At 37.9% G+C, this 22959-nt stretch overlaps 1 long non-coding RNA gene across 1 annotated transcript; it reads right to left on the reverse strand.

Moving 5' to 3' along the window:
• Positions 1-10847: 10847 nt before the first annotated feature.
• On the reverse strand, positions 10848-22920 carry LOC140636263 (uncharacterized). Its single transcript, XR_012033559.1, has 3 exons — positions 22789-22920; positions 17196-17235; positions 10848-11215 (listed from the first exon to the last, which is right to left on the reverse strand). It is a non-coding gene; the product is annotated as an uncharacterized lncRNA (long non-coding RNA).
• Positions 22921-22959: the final 39 nt, after the last annotated feature.

Here is a 22959-nt window from a genome sequence, read left to right on the forward strand (position 1 = left end):
ACAGCTATCTCATGGGGGTGATGCCTACAGTATGGGGAGAAAGTAGTCAATCAAAGTTGAAATCCAGGGGATCCCTGGGTGGCGCAGCGGTTTGGCGCCTACCTTTGGCCCAGGGCACGATCCTGGAGACCCAGGGTCGAGTCCCACGTCGGGCTCCCGGTGCATGGAGCCTGCTTCTCCCTCTGCCTGTGTCTCTGCCTCTCTCTCTCTCTCTCTGTGACTATCATAAATAAATTTTAAAAAAAAATTAAAAAAAAAACAAAGTTGAAATCCATTGCGAGTTGAAATCCATTGCAATCTCAATATAGAAGTTTTCTTTGAAAAAAATTGCAACATAGTTATATAATCCAATAGACAATGTGCCCTTACTATTAAGGCTGCATAGTTGAAGGAAAAAAGAAAAGCCATATAAGTAGGAATTGTAAGAAGGAAAAGCAACATGAATCTGTGTAAATAACCATGAAATGTCTATAATAGAACAAGTTTCAGTGAACAGAAGTTCAAACTCAATTATTAAATATCAACTTTTATATAAATAAGCTTTTATCTATCAGAAATTGTATTTTTACACTTGCCTGCTTGCACTTCTTTGCATGCAAAAACAATTTCTTGCAGCCAGCTAAGTAGAGATGATTATGCACATAGCAGAGTTTCTGTTACATTTGTTTAAAACTATATCCATGAAAAATAAATTCTGTAAAATTGAAAGTTCAACCACATTGACACTTTCCTCTAAGAGGTCTGCGTAAGAATTCAGTAAGTTGGAAAGGTAATTTGTGAACATTTTTTTCTTTTTCTTTTTTCTTTTTAAAGACCCTATCCATTCATTCATTAGAGACACACAGAGAGAGAGAGAGGCAGAGACACCGGCAGAGGGAGAAGCAGGCTCCACGCAGGGAGCCCAACGCGGGACTCGATCCCGGGTCTCCAGGATCATGCCCGGGGCCGAAGGCAGTCGCTAAACTGCTGAGCCACCCAGGGATCCCTGTAATTTGTGAACATTTTAGATGAAAAACAATGACATAAATTCCTTCTTTTAAAATGAAGCATTAATTTATGGCACCCTCCCTTAAAATAGCAAAATCTATACTATACCATCAGTTACCATTGAAAATTCCAGAAGAAGCCATTGTTCCCTTCTTTGTGGTATTTTAGAGCCTTTGGAAATGTAAGCGGCAGTCATTTCTCACTGTGTGACATGTGATGATAATTTATTTTTTAGGATGGAATATCCAAATGAACAACTTTTCACACGCTGTGTATGTGGTGCTCATGTCAACATCAGGCAGAGCAAACATGGCTTATGAGCAGAGGTTAAATGACAGATAAATCATTTCATGAGTAACAAATGTAAAACTCTCGACTCTTCCCGTATATTAGCGCTTTGGTGCTGTCTTTATCTTCACTACAGGCTGCATTCTTCTTTTTCTTTTTAATATGATTCCCAGTGTTTTGATGTCATATGTTTTGTCTTATTCAACCATTTGGAGTACAGGTGTGCCACTGTGTTTTTGATGGAGTGTTGCTATTCCAGAAAGCTCCATCCAAAACACAACCCCACACGTGTAATCCAAACCCAAAGATGAGTTAGCCATTGGGCCTTTGCTCTGGTACTTAAGAGAACTCCTCTCATAGTTGCACAGAATATAGAATTAGTAACACACACACACACACACACACACACACACGATAGTTAAGGAATAATCCTGAGCTTTAAAAGACCTCAATCTTCCTCTATGAATCTTCAAGGAAAAAAAACAATGTGTTTTTAAGTTCTGTGTGCATTCTGCTAGAATTACGGTCTAATGTTTTTAGATTGCAAAAGGCTTTCTTTAGTGAGCAAATCCCCACGTGCATGCCTTATACCGCCTCAAAAATGGGAACATTCCACAATACTAGTTAAATGGTTTTCCGAATCAGAACGAGAAGCTTGAGAGAATTTCTTGCAGTGAAATTATTCCCGAAAAGTGCTGGCCAAGACTCTATTGATCCTGACGAAATTCTTATTTCTTTGAAAATGTTTCAGCTTCTTATCATGTTAAGGAAATGAACATTTTCAAAAAGCTTGCAACAACAAAGAGAACAGCCTGGTCTTTAGGCTTAATCTGGGTATTATTTTCAAGCCACATTTTGGAGAGAGTCTTTGAGTGCTCTGCCGGAGGCTTGTCTCTGCCAGTGTTTATTTCTTGTACTGATGCAGTTCAGAGGTGATTAGTGAAAAAGATGCTGAAAGAAAGGGAATAAACGAGAGGACAGGTGTCATATTCTCTGTGCTCTCTTTCAGAGCTTGCACAGACAACTCCATGGTGGCAAATTTGGCACTATGTGGGTGGCTGCCCGACTTCAAATGCTCAGCTGCTCTGGCTCCCAGGGCACTGACAGACTGTCTCCTCCACTTCGGAACCCCCAGATGATGAGTCTCTGACCCTTTAAGTAAAAAGCCTGAGCACCATATGGTGATTTTTTAAAGTGCTATCTAAAGATACAAGGACTTTATGAAGAGCATTCGTACGTCACTCCACTGCATGGGGTCGGTTCATTCTACTGTTTCTGTTGTTAGAAACCACCTTCCAGTCTGTATCCTATAATAGAAGTAGAGCCACAGACTAATAGAAGTTTAAAGCTGTGGGAACTTATAAACCATCTCGCCTAAACTTCTAGAGCATTGAAATAATAATAATACAAAGAGCATGTGGGAAAGCACTTTGTAAACTGCAAAATTCTCCTTAAATGTCTTTTGTTTTGTAGATGGGGAAAACAATGGCTACAAAGTAATGACTCATCTACTACTTACTCCTTAGGCTGATAGATAACTGCATAATTGATTTTAACACTGTTGTGCTCACTTTTAATTACAAAGTTCATATAAAGTTTAGAATTAGGCCACAAGTCCTTCTTTGAAGGTATATTCTAAAGGGGGAATTCGGGATTTTTTAGTTGCAAATTGTCCATCTTACAAGCAATACATGAAACTTCAAACAGAGAAGCTGTTAGCTGCAAAGCCAGAACTCTTCTGTACAGATGAGTCCACAATCTGCCCCTAATGAAAGTGCAAACCAGGAACCAATACTGTATATTTCATAGGACAGATAGATTTGGTTGAGGTGTTTTCTATGGGTAAAAATGAGTGTATGATATAAAAAGATACCAGAAGTCTCCCAATACCCTAGTGTAGGAGTGTCTGTAATCCCAAAAGCAGAAAGGTGTTGGTGGCTGTCTAGAGAGGGGCCATCAGATTTCCAAGTCTGACTCCAAGGATCCCTAGACTAACAGAGCCACAGCGTAACTGAGAAGCAAGTTCCAGTTCCTATTCCTACAGGGCTTTGCACAGCGGGGACACAAGCAAGAGACAGAACTAGCTCAGACCAAATAGTGGTTTTTAGGCAAGGTGCTCAATGCCACGGTGGCAGGGAAGCCAGGAGTATCTTTACCTCTATGCTTAGAAACTATTAGTGGTGCTCTCAGATTTGAAGGAATCAAGGTGAAACAATGGTTCATTTAATTCTGGATGCCCCAGAGTACCACAACTATCATGGAATCTAGGACCATACACCAAAGACTTCCACAGAAAACAGCTTCGCAGAGCCCTGGCTAAGAGGTGGAATCCAGTGGAGTCATGGTCCCTGCTGGGATCTCAGCTGAGCCCATCCTATTTCTTCATCCTCTTCTTACATAACCTGAATGCCTCCCAGCTCTCTGCACCGACTGTAGAAATCACTGGTCCAAGTGTGCTCTACTTCCTCCACTAAACCCCTCTCCCACATCTGCCACAGTTCCTCTCAGCTGCTCACACCATATTATAGAAGAATTGAGGTATTGCTGAAGAGAGAGGTTGAGAAATTCAGGGAGAAAAAGGAAGGAAATATAGCAGGGTTGACTTTGCTCATAGTCAAGAAATAAATTAAATGCCATATTATAATTCGACCTTTTTTTTTTTAGCTTCCTTAGTTTTAACATGGACATCATCAATATAGGAGGAAATGGGCAAGAATCTAGAGTGATTTTCGAGTTATCAAATGATGTGACATGTAAGACAATCCCTCCATCTTGAACAGTGAGATTGAAGAACAGAGCACTTCAGTGACTTCCCCAGTCTGAAAGATGCCAGATGTCCACTATCTTGTATTTCAGTATCCAGCCCCCTTTTATTTGTTTTCTTTTACAAAGTGGTGATGCTGGGGATGGGGACACATAACGTTGCTTATTCAGTAGCCCTGTCAAAGCTACTGATGACAACTGTCAGCACATCGACCACCCCCATCTCCTTGGTTAGACTCTGCCTCCTTTTCACCAGGCTAAAATCCAGCAGACCCAGGAACCCAGTGGTAGAACTGGAATAGACTTTATTTCTCAACTCCACCTAAGGGGAGAATTTCAACCCAGGACTCACTCTCATGATCTGCTTCCATTTTAATAACTGAGGGAAAGGACTGCATTAAATTACTCCAATATCAAATTCAAAAACTGGAAACAAATAGCTACTTTTATAACTTAAACGTTGCCTGATTTACCTTCTAAGCTAATAAGGGGGATGAAAAATGTTAACATAGAGCACAAACACTACCAAAGAGCGAATATCTCTCTCAGTGTGGTGCTTAGGATAAACATACATTCACATACTGTTTATTATACTTCAAAAATTGGAAAAAAAGTTTAGTGTGGGGAAAATTTTTCTAGCTGTATTTAGAGAGTGACCTGAGATGTGGGAAAGTTGTCTAGTGCTTATGTTATTTTTTTCACCCACTTTTGAATTCTTTGAGGCTACATTTCCCCTGAGTTGAGCAGAGATTGCCACCCACCTTGGCTCTTCCTGCCTCTGCCCTAACAGAACCTCTTTGTTGTTTTATCTAATCAGATTCAGAGGCCCTGCTATGGTTGGCCCGCTTGGATTTTTCAAGGAGGTTATATTTCTTATTTCCCAGGCTTCAGAAGAACTAAAAATAACTGGGTGAAAATCTGAAAGGCAAAGCTGCTCTGTCTGCCAGCATTGTAAGGAGATAGGATCAGCCTTATCCAAGAGAGAGCGTCTCTGTCCTGTGATGATTAAAGCAGACTTATATCTCATACCAGTTTGGTAGCTAGAGCCTATCTGGGTTTGTTTTATGTCTATATTTAATAAAAACTGTATTTTTTTCTTATTCATCCATTAAAATATCCATATGAACACCCATGTTTCTATGACCATCTTAAAAATAAAACTGCTTGAATAAATAAAATCTTTAAAAAAATAAAACTGCTTGGCCTTCACATCTGTGCATCTAATATTTAAAAATGAAGCAAAACAAAAGAGCAACTAGTTGAGTAAATTTAAAATGGAACCAGTAGAAGATGTTCTATCCAAATGGCGGCTATCACCGTTGGTAGACCCACCTATAGCTGCTTTTTACATTTCAGTCTCATGCTAATTTTTTACTGCTCAATGTAGAAATTTCCTCCAGAACACTGAAGAGTACAGGGCCCTAAGACTCATTATGAAGGATTTGCTCATCAAGATAACTAGCCCTCTTTTCATGAGGCTTTGCTGGCAGCAACATCCATCTCCATGTTTTCAAAAGCCGGATTATGCCCATGAAACATGGGTGAGGGAACATCTGTCATACATGAAAGATAAAATATATCTGGCTTTGCCTTTTCATGTTTTATTTTTTAGAGCCATAAAAAATTAAGAGACTAAGTCAGGGAAAAAGTTCAAAAAAGGAGTTTGTACCATTAACTCTGCTAGGGCGTCAGAGGAGATCTAGGATTTCAGTTCTGAACTTACAAATATGTGAAACTGGAGATAATGAAAATAAATATTTAGCCGTTTTCCTAGTTGTCTTTTTGTAAAGGTTAACAGTTTCATACTGAATTAAAAGCAAACAAACAGTGGTGAATTAAGAACTTTGTTCAAACTGCTTTTTTTGTCATGTTCACAGTGATAACCCCTCCTTATAAAGCTAAGCAATAAAAAAGGATAGAACTCTAAGATAACACTAAAAAAGGACATTATTATTTGAAAGCATTTATATGCAACATGGAGGTTTTAATGAGTAATTCATCTTAAATATAATGTATGATTATATATATAACACACAAATATAAATAGCTGAGTTCAATCATCAGATTTACCAGACAAATTGTTTCATATATCTGAGCCAAGTCCCAACTAATAAGTCAGAATAATAAAATTGATTTAAGTATAAGACCATCAGCATATGGGAACAAGAAGGGTATCATTTCCAACGTCTTTTGACTTTTTCATACTGAATACAAAAATGTTGGCAGAGATTCTGGGTTCTCCATGTGGTTTTTGCAAAAAACATTTAAAGTTCTGACCACTGTTAAGCCCTGTCAGGACAAGGACCATCTCTTACAGCTCTTCTCTAGAGCCTCTCACTCGTGCTCACAAAATATTTGTTGAAAAAATGAATGAAGGAATGAACATATGAACAATCTGGATAGAAAATAGTTCCATTTCCAGTGATAGATTTTAAACAAGAAATACACAAAACATTCAAAATTTTTTGTTAGCATAGATAACATTTTACTATCCTTCTCTAAAATGTTTTTCCAATATCAAGCTTTGCAAACAATGAAATAGAAAATTTAAGCCGCGATTGAAAAACTAAAGCCTTCTGTTACTAAATAGTTATTCCATGCAAAGCTTTGTTTAAGAGAAAGAAAGGATAAATGGATTAGCAAGGTGGAGGAAATCTCTTTGAGGAACTTTCTGTGTCTGATATAAAGTGAAATGAAAAGAAGAGCATATGGTACAAAGAAAGTCACAAACAACTGACAAAATGCTATTTTACAAAAATGAAAATGGTCAACATCTACATGATTTTTCCTGTCTGATAGCCCTTTTGCTTATCTTCATTCCAAAATCTTGTTTTGCTGAAAAATGCTTGTTGTTGGTTGTTCTTGGTTGTTTCTCCAACAATCATGCTGTTCCAAAAAGTTGTTCAGAGGCAGAAGGCACAAATGCTTTTGTACAATATTTCTAAAGGTCCACTCTTGCTCACAGATTGCTAGTTGGGAATATCTTAAAAATATTTATGCAATTCAAGTCATTTTACAATGGGATCTTGTACACACTAAGTTTTAAAAACATGGTTCCTCTCTATAACAAAGAGAATATACAACTCCCCATGTGCATTCAATGACTTCACATATTCAACATCTCTTTCATTAGCATATAAGTACATATCTCTTCTGTAATACATTTGTGCACACACACAGGAGAGGTCAGTTTTGAGTGAAAAAGACAAAAAGAACAAAGTAGAAGTCCAATTCACAGGGCATATCCTAAGTACACCCATTTTAATTAGGTAAATAGATCAGACCCATTTTCTCCATTATTTGCTAAGCACCTACCAATGACAAGTACTTATCAACACTATCTTATATCTTAACAATCCAGAGAGGAGCAAAATCCAGAGAGATAAGTATGGTGACAAAGCCATTGTTTTTTCCAAAATAATACAATGATTTTTAAGGTGTGTTCCACAGGTAGCAGGATATTGATGGTGTAGATATCCTTTCACACACATATTCATACATATGTATACAGCACAGAAGCATACCTTGACTAACTATCTGTTTGAGTTCATTAATTTGCTTTTTTTTTTTTCAGGGTGAGATTCAGTGAAAGAAAGTATAGATAGAAGGGATGGTATGGTATCTGTTCCCATCTGGATTAGTAAATAGGTTTTTATTCAGAAAGCAATGACTATAGGTAGATGGAAATGTTCAAACGTGCTTTGGGCTGTGGAGAAAGGCATGTTAGAGTGTGGGAGAAAAGGCCCCTTTACTCACCTGTGTTGGGCATCAAGCACTATTCTGGCACCCAGGTTAGGGAGCTTTAAGAGTACACTGAGATGTTATGGGTACAGACATTGGGTTTATGGTAGCCTTAGTGTATAGTTCCTCAACGTGGCGTTGCAAACAGCTACCAGAGACAAACAGGATCCACAGCAGCAGAATAGAAACAAGGTAAACCCATCAGTAAGAACAGGTAAGCACTGGGAGACACTGTGGAGGGAGGCTGTGAGTCTTGTTACAGCTCCAAGTACACATGCATACAGCTGTATATTATATCTGGAGACTTAGGAATCTGAGGAGCTGCCTCAAGGCTGTCTTGGGACTCCTGGCTTCTATGCCTGTTTCAACCAGAGTCTCTCTATTTTCAAATGTTTTATAAATTGGGGTTCCATGCAATACATCTTTTGAAAAAATATTCTACTGCTTTTAAAATGGAAATTATGGGCAGCCTGGGTGGCTCAGTAGTTTAGCGCCACCTTTAGCCCAGAGCGTGATCCTGGAGACCCTGGATTGAGTCCCACGTCAGGCTCCCTGCATGGAGCCTGCTTCTCCCTCTGCCTATGTCTCTGCCCACCCCTCTGTGTTTCTCATGAATAAATGAATAAAATCTTTTAAAAATAAAAAAATAAAATGGAAATTACAAAACTCAATAATAGCATACCTCTTTTTCTACCTAAAATTGAGTTTGAATACCTTTCACAAGTTATGCAACAAATAGCTGATCACTGGATGCAAGAAATTGTAATGTAGCTTTGAGAGTGGTCACTGTTGATATTCTTGAGGATATTTTCTTTAGCCAGCTCTTTTTATATCTATAGCTCTCAAAGGTGCTTCATCTACTCTGATCACCTAAAAGGCCATTCATACTTTTCCATCCCTCACTTTTCTGTTCCAGTTCAGTTCTGTATATGTACCTGCCTACCAGATAACTCCAACTGTACCTGAAATTCAATAATTCAACATATCCAAAATCTCTTTGGTTTACTTAATCAATGGCCCCATTACCCTCTATTCATCCATTCATTCAAGCTAAAACACCTAAAGCAATCATGAATTTTTCCCTTTACCCTACAGAATAAGTCACCCAAATCAATACAGTTAGCTTCTAGAAAAATCTCTCAAAGCCTTCATTATCTCTTGCCTGACCATCATAATAGTCTTCTACCTACACTCCTGTCTTCATTCTCTTTACCAATATCAACATTAACAACAAAATTCTTTTTAAGTACAAATATGATCACATCATTCCCTTATCTTAGGTCCTCAGTATGAAAAAAAAGTTTAACATAGCATGAAACCCTTCATACTTTACCCTAACTTTCTCAACTCAAACATGAACTATTGGCCTAAAAGGGTCATTAGTTGCAAGAATTATGGCTGATTTTTTAAAAAAGGAATTTATGACAGGATATATTGAATAGCTCCTAGAAATCTTGGGAAGATTGAAGAACCAGACTCAGAAAAGGCAGGAAGAAACAGAGACTCAGTAGAAAAACCACAGCCAAAATCAGACTATAGAACCAAGACAGTTGAGACTGTTAACTACTGCCACTAGAGAACGATGGCCCTGTTCCATTACCACAATGGCCTATCACACTGCCACTCTCTCTGGACACTGTTTCTGGATGCTGGGTATGGCACTGGCCAACCCCAATGATGGGAAATTTCAACCCCAATGATGTTGAAACACCAGAAGGATTTTCCACTCGATATGTTTTTCTGCCTCTCTTTCTTGCTTCATCTGAGTGACAGAGCCTAAGTTAGATATCCATTTCTTGCCAAGAAAGGGGAGATAGGGAGGATTGCAAAGCAAGAGTCAGACTTTTCAGGTGCATAGGGAGAGGTTGGCCATAAAAAGTGAAATTAGCTGTGGGGCACCTGAGTCGCCTAGTTGGTTAAGTGTCTGACCTTGATTTTGGCTCAGGTCATGACCTCAGGGTTTTGAGATTGAGCCCTAATATTCTCTCTCTCTCTCTCTCTCTCTCTCTCTCTGCCTCTGCTCGTACCCTGCCCCCCCTTTGCCATTCACACATGTGGGCTCACTCTTTCTCTGTCTCTGAAAAAAAAAAGTGAAATTAGATTATGGACAACAAAAATCAACAGAGGTACAATCTGTTACAGCTACTTGAACTATGCAACATTCTCCAAAAGAATGTGTTGCCTTTTTAAAAATGCTGTTCTCAATATTTGAAGGATGACTCCCTGTTTTCTAAGGGAGGACCTACCTCCCCCTGCTCTAATGTCACATCTTCAGGGAAAAAACCATTGGCTGGTGCCTCTAGGCAGAGCTGGTACTTCTTTTGTTTGTGGTCCACCACACCTGATTGTAGCACTTCACACAGGGTGTTGTAATTATTATGCACATCACAAGTCAATTCCCCATGCCAACAGGGAATTCCCCTGCAGGGACTATGTCTCCTATCTCTGTGCCTTCATATCCAGGCATCATGCACAGGACAAAATACATTGACAGTAAAGTTTGTTGAATAATTTTTTAGCTCCCCTAGGAAGAATGTTCAGCATCCATGGTGACCCTTAGAAGACCCTGACCTCCACAGTCAGTAGCAAAGTCACCATATTCCTCTTGCCCAGTGACAGGAACTGATGGTTTCTAGAACTTTACACCAGGCAATCGCAAGCTGGGAGGCACTCCTGGCATGAACATTAGCCATCAGTCTCATAATCAACACCTCTCAACCCCACTCTCAGTTCTAACATTTATTATGGTGTGAACTTCAGTGTACTGCTAGGGTTGCATCTCTACCAAAGCTTATGTGCAGTTTGTTTTATTGTCGTTTTAGTTATAAGCTGGGTAATATAGCAATTGTGTGAAAGGTTTTCCATTATTTCAGACGAGAGTTAAAGCAATTTCAAAAGTAGTCAAATCCAGTTGGGTAATACTCATTCACACTAACATTTATGCTATGAAGATAGTAAAGAGCCCATTGTCTCCCTCTAGATTCTAGATGGCAAATGAGATCAAAGTCTTCAAATTCTTTAATATCACATATCATCATAATGAAATAAAATTTGATAGTTTTCCACACAGAAGATAATCATTAAATTTTTAGACATTAAATTTCATGCTAAGCATTCAATTTTGTGATCTATAACAGAACAGAAGAGAAAATCCTTCATACTATTAATTTTAACTGAGAAGTAACAAAGTATTTGTGAATAATGTTCATTTGTTTTAAGGATGAGATTTTTTTTTACTTGGTATCCACTTAGATTTGGCATAAGAGCAATATGATTCTTCAACAAGCTCCACTGTCAGTTGTCAGCTGGATGCCTCTTGGAGGTGCAGAGAACTACTGATCCCCAGGCATTTAATAGCTCATCGCCAAAAAAAGTGGTCATTATTCTGCCAACATGCACCAAGCTTGCCCAAAGGAAATCAAACTGAAATAGCTAACTGGAAAGAAATGATAAAACAGTTAAAATGGAAAAATTGTATGAGGAATAAATTTACATAAATTCAGGAGGAAATGTAACTGTTCTCTTGTAAAACTCACTGATATACTGTTTTTACACATATTCAAACTTATTTTTTCATTCCACAGCTTACAACTTTCATCAGTGTGCCTGGGAAGTTTTGGCAGTCCAGAAGTCCTTTATTTATTTTATTTTTTAAAGATTTTATTTATTTATTCATAGAGAGAGATAGAGAGAGGCAGAGACACAGGCAGAGGGAGAAGCAGGCTCCACGCATGGAGCCTGACGTGGGACTCGATCCCAGGTCCCCAGGATCACACCTCAGGTCACAGGTGGCGCCAAACTGCTGTGCCACCGGGGCTGCCCAGCAGTCCTTTATTTTGATACGATTTTTTAACCTGGCTTTTTTGAGCATCTCTCTATACCATTTAGTCTTGCTTGCATTCTGTCATATGTTCCACCCGTGAAGGCAGGAGCAGTACTTTGATTACACTATTAAAGTGTATGTTTGTCCTTTCCTTACTTTTGTCTCTAAATTGCTTTCTCATCTTTACCTTGAGCCCCTGTATTTCATCCAGTACACCAAGAAATCAAATAATATGTGAATTTCAAGCCTTACAAAGAAATATCTAGATTCACCATGACCGAGGTAGAGAAACAACAATGGAAGAAAGAAGTTTTGTTAGAAGTCTCAACCTCCATATTTACTCTTCCTATTTTAATATTTATTTTATTATTAAAGCAGTGTTAGCAGTGTTACTCTGGACCCCTTTTACAACATGACATCTTTATTATAAATGCACAACTTCGTTTATTTTCATTTAAGCTTTACATGACCTTAAACATTTGATTGTTCAGTATTCTGTGGATTTTTTAAAATAGAAAACTCTCACATTAGGAACTGCCCATGGAATAGGGATAAACACTTGAAATCCAACCATGTTAACAATTGCTTCTCTGAAAATTAAAGCCTTTATTCCCTTTTCTGATTGTAAATGTATTTTAAAATAGATATTAAACAGAGAACTTTAATTTTATCTCGGATCATTTATTTCTTCTCCAAAAAAAATCCCAACGCAAAATTTAAAAAATGTAAATAAAGGTAATGCATACTTGAATGTTTCATATATTACTTTTCACTTTCCCTTTTTTCAAACTTCAAAAAAGACTACACTCCTCATGCAGATAATTAGAAAAATATAATAAAATATAAAGAAAATTCATCAAATCTGCATCCCAGCCCAGTTGACTTCCATGTATGGCCTACACAGGTTTTTTTCTCTCCTGGAGAAGAATTTAACAAAATTCAAATTACAAATTCTAAATTTGATATTTGAAAGTGTATAATATACTAAGATTTCAATCTTAAAAGGCCAAAGAACTTTTCAAAATTTAGAAAGAAAACAGCTTTTTGTTCTTGAAGAATTGCCAGAACTAAAAATGTAAAACAAACTCAGATTAACAGTATATTCTGGTTGTGTTATTCAGATCTTAAAAGATTGCTGATCTGAGTCAAAGGTATATGGTTCTCTTCTAAAGTTCAAATGTTACCCTCTCAGTAGCCTGTCCCTAATTGGTTTTTATTCCGTTTCCTTCTAGTCCTGCCAGCCCTGCCTTCCACCAGTGTGATTCAGAGGGCTGTGGCTCTGCTACAGAGGGCTGGGACTTCTCAGGCCTTCCAACTTAATCTCTGTGATGGTAGACATCTCTGGTCATTTGTCTGCCATGTTCCCGATATCAAAACAAACCCACTAGATGTTTTGCTTCAAACAAAATATATTCGTGAAGGTGACATTTCCAAGCTCTATAAAAGGGTCCACCTCCACAATTAAAACCATAGCTGAGATTCTCCTGAGAGGCCTTCCCCTGAATCAGCCTATGGCCTTTCTTTAGATTTACACATAAAAAAAAAAACTATGTTTTAAAAACCCAGGGTTATTATTAATAATGTTAACATGTGATTACTTCTTTTATTTCTTGTAGCATCTGTGTTAGACATTTTTAAGTTAAAAAAAAACCTCAATTACAATTAAAACTAAATCAAATTCATCTCCTTTCAAAGAGTATCAAGAACTCAGAAACAACCTTGATATATGGAGGTTATAATCTCATGGATTTTATTCTCTTTTATAGAGAAAACAAAGTATTAACACCTCTCTTCCTGGGGTGGGCGGGTGGGGAGAAAAAGGGAGCATAAATCCTGCATCTTATGTGTTACAAATAGCTTTCATAGCAGGTAAACAGCCTAAGTGTGTTTATTGTTGTAAGAAGAAGGAAATGAAACTGCAAAGGAGAGTTACTTTAAGTTACATTAACTTATAAGAAAAATGTGGCACAGATACCAAAACTTCTTCAGGCTTCCCAAAGACATTAGGGCGGGTAACTTATCCAGAAGGTAACCACCAGTGGTCAGCCTCATTCTAACTCTGAAGCACTCTACTCTTGAACAGTAAACAATTAGTTGAGATTTTTTTATTTGTTCTGAGTCCTTCAGAATTAAGACACAAAATGAAAGAATTTTCCGGTTGATGGAATATTCGTCCAGATTAAAAGAAGCAACTTATTTGTTCATTCACTAGATCCTAGGAGAGTAGAGCATCTGTAGATTGATGCTGAGCAACTGCTGAGTTGATAAAGGACATTCTACAGTTTCCACATCTCATTGTATAGTCCTCCTGGACATTTGGTCATTGTTGCTACCATGGAGATTATAGAAAGTAATAATAGATCACCATGTTTATGTTGTGACTGTAATTACTCCTGCATAAAAATACTGTGTTTGCCTATGCACAGGCCAAAGGACTATTTCTCTAATACACAGGGATGAGCTGCAAGGTGGTGTGTGGGAGATGAGGAGAGCATTAGCCCCATGCACCATTCGGGAAGTATTAAAACTTAGAAAAGTTTTAAGTTACAACTTAAACCATCAGATAGTAAAATAGGACCAAGAAATAAAGTCTGTAGTTTCTTTTTTTTTCTTTTTCTTTTTTTTTTAAAAGTCTGTAGTTTCAACAACCATGGAACACCTACTTGTGCAAAACATTGGTATAATACAAAAATTAATAATGCAGCACCCAGCCTCAAAGTGTTTATGATTTGGTAGGAGAAAGAGAAAGAGTAGACATTCCATCAATCAATCAAATTTAAAAAAATTTCTATTTGAGATATAATCAAAAAAGAACTTGATTCCAACTTGGAATGTCAGAATGTCACTGAAGGCTTGGCTGCAAGCATGAAATAACTCTGAATTGGATGTCCTTTTGCTCCTTATGCAATTTTTCCAAAGTCAAGTAGATCATTTAATAAGGCAGTAGTGATACAGAACTAACTCCACTCTCATTATCCTTGATTATTGAATGTGGAATAGTGCAGGTGGTGGATTATTCAGAATTTTTCTTCATTTGGCTTTCACCATGAGAACCAGTTCATTGCTCATTAAAACCTCCTGCAAGGCAGGGTATGGAGATGAAATTCATTTTGGAACTTGTTAGAAGCATTGGTGAAAGATTTGGTGGAATTGTAGAAACAGTCTCTTCATATTTTCTTTTTCTCTCAAAGAAACCTTGTTTTCCATCCATGAGATTTATATGGTGACTAGAAAATGGTATGTGGGTTTTGACTTTCAGAATAAAAAAGTTCTTCACAAAAGAACTTTAAGAAAAAAAAATTTTCTCCCATTTCATATCAACTATTAATTTATATTTTTCCTTTTAAGGTTGATTATATAACCAAAATTAAACAAAAACAGGGTAGGATATTTCTCAACTAACAGAATACACCAGTAATTACATGAAGAGCAGAGTCTATGTTCATGTTAAAACTGAGGGACCCTGAGGTTACTTATGAATCAAGCAAGTGCGAACAACAAAAAGTCTAAAAGTAATTTTTGGAAAACTCAAAGAATGACTTTAGAATAGCTATTATCATCAAAAAGGAGCATGGACTAAAATAATAAAATCTGTGAAGATTGCTGAAGTTCCAGATCCTAATTAGCCTCCCCCAACCACCACACATCATGGTCATTGTATGTAGAGAGGGATTTTACGTGTAAGAGCAGGCTGCACATACTAGCATAGCAGCATGAGGGACTTGAAAACCACTGGAAAAGACTGGAAAAGATACCCAGTAAGATACAACTGACTCAAAAAGGACAGAAGTGAGGGAAGGGACAATCGTATGGACACTAGTGAAGACTAAGTCTTAGCTGTTGACACAAATATTCCATGAAGATGGATTTCAGCATTAGTCACAGATTGTGCTTTACTATTTTGAAAGGCTCTTTGATAACTGTGATGTGCCTGACACTCCAGGAGACGAATAAACAAATAAAAACAAAATGCCTTTTTAGACACTAGATTGGAAAAATGGAACAAGTAATAATGGTGGTGATGACAGGTACGGAATTATTGCTTACCATTTTACACTATCACATGCATCATAAATAACATAATAGCTAAAATAAACTAAGCATTGTGATATACAAGTCCCAGTTCAGAATTTTTATGTTATAACTCATTTATTCCTCACAACACTATGGTGTAGATATACTGTTGTACCTGTAATTTGGGAAGGACAGTGTCACCTTCTAATCCAAATTTCTTGTACAAATCAAATACAGTATCTCTGAACCAGCTCCCCATCCTGCAGGGGTTCCTTTTGCCCACTGGTGGCCTCTTTGGCTGGCCAGAGTCAGCTATTGAGAGGCAGCACAGGCGACTTGCAGGTGCTGGTGACACTGGATTCCAACTTCAGTGGGAAGAATTTTGATTGTCCAATGTCAACTCATGTGCCACAGCATTTTTTAAACCCCATTGTTTTTAATTGTAGTAAAATACACATAATAACACTTAGCCATTTTTAAGTGTAGAGTTCAATAGCGATAAGTACATTCACACTGGTGCGCAATCTTCAGAACTCTTTTTAAATCTTGCAAAACTGAAACTCTATCCCCATTAAATAACCCACAGACCTACCATTTTACTTTCTTTTTCTATAAAAAGGATTCTGGATACTTCATATATGGAAAATCACACAATATTTGTGTTTTTATAATACACTCATTTCATGTGCCACAGCACTTTTGAAAACATGTAAACTTTGTTAATGCAAACATATTAACAATCATTTTATATGGAGGTTTTGTTGTTATTTTTACCAAAAAAGGGCAATGGCAACTGATGACTTGTGTGTTTTTATAACCCCCCAAAAGTTATTTTCACTTATTGGTTTTTTGCATTTCTAATAATTTAACTAGATCAAGAAAAGTTTAAAATCAACACATGCTACCAATGATAAGCAAAAAAACAGATCAATATCAGATATCAAAAATTTATTGTCAATATGATATCTGAGACATTTTGCATTGCCAGTTTCTCAGATCCGAGGTTTCTGACTCTTTACTATGATTTATGAAGTATATAGGCTACGTTCATTAAGAAATGCATTCCCAAGCCCTTCTAAATTTTAATTCTATTTATTTTCTCTTGTTAATAAGTGCAATACTTTTGTCAATTATAGGCCCCACAAACCCATTTGAAATTAAATGTTATATATTTCCAAGATAAATAGTAATCAACAGTTTGCATTTAAAACTTTATTCTTAAGGTAAAAATTGAAAGTCCCAAAGTCAAATATAGCCTGATGTTCTTGTAACCCATCAGATCACTTTATTCTTAAAAATTATTTTTCTTCCCTTACAAACTATACTGGAATTAAAACAAAAAAAACTTAATATAACAATAATATGAGATCATAATGAAATAAAAATGATGTTTAGACTGTCACTTTTCTTTTTAAAAAAAAACCTTCTAAGGATGGTACAACTCAAATTTCAAACTTTAGTTTATTTTCAACAAAATTCCAATTTTCTGTTCAACATTGTCCTTTCATGACCTCTGATGGTGAAAGTGTAAACTGACATTACAAACACCAACCGAAATAATGTCACAAAATCCATTTACCTTATTATTGAAGATCCTTTTCCTTTTCACATTTATTTACCTTGAGGATGTAATAGTATCAATTATTCAACAATATAGAAAAATTGTGGATAATTTCATGCTACTTTAAAGCATTAAAAAAAAGCTCTCTTACAGTCTGTAAATCTCTGTATATGTGCACATTATATAGCAGAATGAACATTTCAATGATACAGTAACTTACTACTGTGACTACTAGCTCTCAAATATAAAGTGAATAAGGTTTGGAGAAGTTGAAACAATTATGCTAATTTTTAAAATCATCACTCTTCCTAAATTTCTGTACATATGAATAATGAAGCATAATTGTATATTGAGACCTGAATTATTTGCATGTATTTATCTTAAATTAGCTAATAAGATTAATGTCTTGGCCTGAGGTTCCTCCTGAAAAGGCTTTCCCACAGGTAATTTATCTGGGAATAGACCTCAGAAGCAGGAATAACGAACAGGGGAGTAAAGACAGGAAGAAGGGAAAGATGAATTAGGGATGCATTATGAAAATGACTATGGTTAGGGTTGCCTGGGTGGTTCAATCAGTTAAGTGTCTAACTCTTGATTTTGGCTCAGGTCCATGATCTCAGGGTTGTGAGATCAAGCCCCACATTGGGCTCCAAGCTTGGCATGCAGCCTGCTTAAGATTCTCTCTCTCACTCTCCCTCTCCAAAAGAAGGAAGGGGTTGCTATGGCTATGGCCAACCTCTGCTGGATTCCATAGACCTTCTAATGAAGGTATAACTTTAATGAAATCTATGAAATAAAATGAGAAAGACTTTTCTATGGGCTTCCATCTCCCACAGGTAGAGATGGCCCCATGGACACTGGCCACTACATAACCACTTGTAGGTTGCACATGTATGGCATTTCAATGGATATTCCACACTTCCATGTCAGAAAATTTCCAGGGAAGGAAGTGAGAGGCTCACATCTCAGCCAGAGATGAGGCACTCTCCAGTTGCACCTGCAGGAAGCTGGTCAAGATCTATAAGGACTGGTTGTAGAAACAGTGACTTCTGTAACATGTAGGGCTGAGAGGATTTTAAGTGGGGGACAAAGTGGTAACTGATGCAGTAGAACCTTTGCACTACTCAGATCCACCCTTTCTCTCCATTAACTCCACTCCATCACCAAATATCTTTCAAGGTACTAGCCAGCTACCATTTCTGCAAGAGGGTCTGTGGAACTAATGGTTCCAAAGTCTTGTCCATCATCATCATCTCTCTCCTCCGTTAGTTGATTTTAAATTTCTCTCATCTTTGGCTAGCATCTCAGTTGATCTAAAGTAGCTTGCCTGGTAGAATGACCCAGATCTTCTTATTCTAGGTTTAGTTTAAGGGCATAGTTGCTATAACTGTCCATTCACCATTATCACCTGGCACTAAAAAACCAGGTGATGCATCGGTCAAGTCCTTAGATATCTCCCCCTGCCTCCATTATATATCAGCAACCCAGGCTTTTTATGCTTATAAGGGTAGATTAATCCTATAAATACATTGACATTAATTCCCTTTTACCTGATAATATAGAAATGAGGACTCCCAAATGACAAGGTAATAGTCAAGTTCTGTGGAACTCCTTTACTTTGTCTTCTGGTGAAAGTTTTCTCCTTTTTTTAAAGATTTTATTTATTTATTCATGAGAGACACAAACAGAGAGGCAGAGACATAGGCAGAGGGAGAAGCAGGCTCCCCACAGGGAGCCCGATATGGGACTCAATCCCAGATCCTGGGATCAGGCCCAGCCGAACAGACGCTCAACAGCTAAGCCACCCAGGTGTCCCAAGTGTTCCCCTTTTTGGAAACCAGGACCTCTTACCCAGAAGAGCCTAAGGTTTCAGGGACAGAAGGAATAAACTTTGAAAATGGGTCCCTAGGAGTATTGGCGAAAGGGATCAATTGTACTTCTATCCCTCGGTTCCTAGAAGGACACAGCACCATATGCCAGGCATTGATACAGCACATATGTCTTACCCTTTCTCCAACTTTAGCTTAGCCTTCAATAGGCTAGTCCACTATTGCATTAAGTCATCTGTTTCTGGGTGATATGTGGTCATGCACCCATTGTTTCATGAGTTTTGTCAAAAGTTAATCCCTTGAACAAAAGTAACATTATGGGGAATGCCATGCCAATGAGTAAGGGTATTTTCTAAACCCTGAGTTGGGGGCACTGGTGGAGGCTTTACTGGCAGAGAACGTGAATTCATTACCATACTAGGTTTAAATTCCAGCAAAGATGAATTGTTGCCATTTCCAGGTAGAAGGGGTCTGATAAAGTTACTTTGATATTAAGTGACTGGTTGGTGTCCTTTAGGGACTATATCACATCAAAGACTCAGTATCAATCTCTTTTGCTGACAAGTTGGGCATTTAGAAAACTGATCTATTAGTAATTAGAATACTTATCTAGTACTAGATCTGTATTAGGAAAGGGAGCCCATTCTGTTATGCCCATAAATTGCCTTCTTCCCAGCCACGGTATGTTTTTTCATGGACCAATTGTCCAAAGAGTGGGGGTCTAAAGATGAAGGGAGAGTGTAGCTGATATTCACAGGACAAACTAACCTATTTGGTTGTTGTCTCTCTATTCAGAGAATGCTCTTTTGTGGACATTAACACAAAACAGGACAATCTTCGAGCTATGTGTCACCCTCCCACAGATCTAGCTATATGCCTCTTTTATCCAGATTTCCTTGTCTCTGTTTTTTTAAAGACATTATTTACTTATTTTAAAGAGAGAGAGAGAGAGTGAGAGAGAGCAAAAGCGAGAGAGAGAACACATAAGCTGGGGAAAGGGGCTGAAGGAGAGGGAGAATCCAGCTTCCCGCTAAACAGGGAGTCTGACACAGAGCTGGATCCCAGGACCTTGAGATCATGACCTCAGCCAAAGGCAGACACTTAACCAACTGAGCCATCCAGGTTCCCCATCTCTGGTTTTTTGATCTTGCTTTATCAAGGCCTCTGACCAAAAGTCCAAGCCATTTGATACTATCCAGTAGTCTACGTATATCTATACCTTAGGTCACTTCTACCAAAACATAAAGTAATTGAAGTGTTCTGCTTGGAGCTCTTCCCACTGAAAGGATTTCCATTCACTATATTCTTTTAAGGATACCTCTGAGTGTGGCAGTAGTATGACAACAGTCTTTTCATGGTTGCCATTAATATGCTACTCTAACCAACATGTGAATAATCCCAGAATATTTTGCTCTTTTATTCATTAGTTCGGATATTTCTAGCCATCATCAGATCTGCTAGATCATATGACCCAAGCTTCCAGCAAGCTCGCACAACTACCATATATGCAGCAGAACTTTCTCTGCTCTAATATCCACATCCAATAAATGGGTTGGTACATTATTCTCCAGTACAGTATATGTTGCCTTTAAAATCAAAATAAACCTACCAAGCACTATGCGTCTTAGTGGCAAGCTCTAATGTGTATCAATTTGTTCTTTACCTTTATCTTTTTGGTCCCAGCATGTCCCAAACAGTAGGTAACCTAAAACTTCACCAATATGGCAGTGCCATAAAGTTTTGTGTGGCTTATCTTCTACTCTCTGGTTTGGATGTGCCTAAGGAAGATAACCTAGAATAATTTCCACCTCCACTCACCAACTACAATTAATGTAAGGCCATCAATATAATAAACCATAATGATATTCTGTGAAATGTCAATACAAATTTCCTACAGATTACATTCTGATAGAGTACAATGAGAGTTAGTTTAGCCAATGGGGTTTGAAACAGTGCATGTGAATGATTGTCCCACCCAGATGCATGCCAACTGCTTTCACGCTTCTACTGAAGAGAATTTAAAAGACCATATTTACTAGGTAATAGTAGCATGCCAAGTGCTGTGAACTGTGTTGATATCTTCCAGTTAAGCAAATATGTCTGACACAGCAGCTGAAATTAGTGCCGGCACTTGCTTAAGTTTACTGTAGTCCATGGTCATCCAAAACCCATCTATTTTTCTGTAGGATCCAAAAAGATTGAAGACGGATATGCAGGGTTTACTATCCCTACAGCCTTAAAGTCTTTCAGTGTGGTGCTAATCCCTGTCATTCCTCCCAGGAAGTGGCATTGGTTTTGATTTGCTCACTTGGATGGGAGTGGGGTATATCTAGGGGGTTCCACTTGGTTCTTCCTACCATAATGGCTCCACAGATCAGGAACCAACACAGTAATTCGAGTTCTTCCAGTTATAAGTTTACTTGGCTATCTTATATATCTCAATTGTTCATTGGGGGTGGGGATACAATCACAGGGAAGGCCACTGACCCACTGTACCTTTGTGAAACATACTTGGGCTAGAACTCTTATTTTCATCTGGTCTCCATATGCTACCACTCTAACTGGAAGACTATTATGGGATTTCAGTTTCCCTGACACCAGTGGCAGTTCATACCCCTTATCCAGCACCGTGTAAAAAGCCTGAGAATTCTTATTTCAAAATTTGTGTAAAAAATGGATCATGCCCACTGTCCATTCCAAAACTCTCCAAATACAAAAACAACTACGAACTAGTTAAGAGATCTGTTTTAAATTGTACTGGCTAGTTTTAATATCTAGAAGTAACTAAAAAGTTATGGAATCTAAAATTTGTCTAAGGTGATAAGAAAAGTGATAGAAGTATTTAACACAGCTCTGTTTAAAAAAGTGATCATTAAAAATAAAATAACACTATGTTTATACTCCAAAAAGTTGAGATGTCTCAGAAAACTGGTTATGGTCCAACCTGTTGGGTGATTTTCTCGAGCTGTATTCAGTGGCTCCAGAGCAGGTGTTTTATTGGGTAGGCATGCTCCAAGGGCACAGGGGCAAAGCTATTGAAAGTATTTGCAAAACGCTTTTGGAAGGATGATAGAACAGAAGCTGGATAAGAGAGGAGGTGAAAACAAGTCTTGGATTCTGGTTTAGCCACTATGGCTTTGAGCAAGTCATTAACCTCTCTGCTTCAGTTTTCTCATCTATAAAATGAGGACAACTTCAAAGAGACATTGTGCATCTTTTTACGTGGATTCCTTCGGATTGAGTACAAGAGTGTAAGTGCATTAAGTGAAATAATGCACGTGAAGCTCCTATCAACCTATGTATTCAATAAATAGTAGCTTTTTAAAAAAAAAAAATCTCATTATTCAAATCTTTGTCTGAGGGCACAGCTCCTGGCTGTATGCATTTGTATCACAATAAACACTTGCCGGTTGAAAAGTTTGGGCTGGTGAGAATGAAGTCCTTAACCTATGTCTGCCAGTGGCAATCCTTTCAACTGGTACTTTACTTCCACCTTCCTAAATGACGTCCTCTGAAACTGAAACTTGCGTGTGTTTTAGAGGAAGAAAGGGCAAAACTAAAATTCAAAATTCAAGAAAAATAATTGTAAAACGCCACTACAGAGTGGGAGGGAGAAAGGGGAGGGTAGAGGGAAGCCACAGACATGCTCCAAGACGAGCAGCAGGTTGGGATGTGCGTGTGTATTTTCAATTGTTTGCCCACTAGATGGTGGAACAGAGCCCCTATCCTCATGACAAAATTCTTTCTCACGGATCTGAGTTTCTCTCACAACGCCTACTCACGGGTTTGCACGTAGAGGAATCCAATAATTTTTTTTTTTTCCTTCAAATTTTCCGCTCGGAAAGCGGAACCGAAACCACAAAGGTGGGGAACGTTAGAAGAAACGAGACGTGCGGAGATACAAGGACTAAGGGAGCTAAACTACATTTCCCAGGAAGCTACGGGCTCGGCCT

The sequence above is a fragment of the Canis lupus genome, chromosome 7 (assembly GCF_048164855.1).
Source record: "Canis lupus baileyi chromosome 7, mCanLup2.hap1, whole genome shotgun sequence".
NCBI classification, from domain to species: domain Eukaryota; kingdom Metazoa; phylum Chordata; class Mammalia; order Carnivora; family Canidae; genus Canis; species Canis lupus.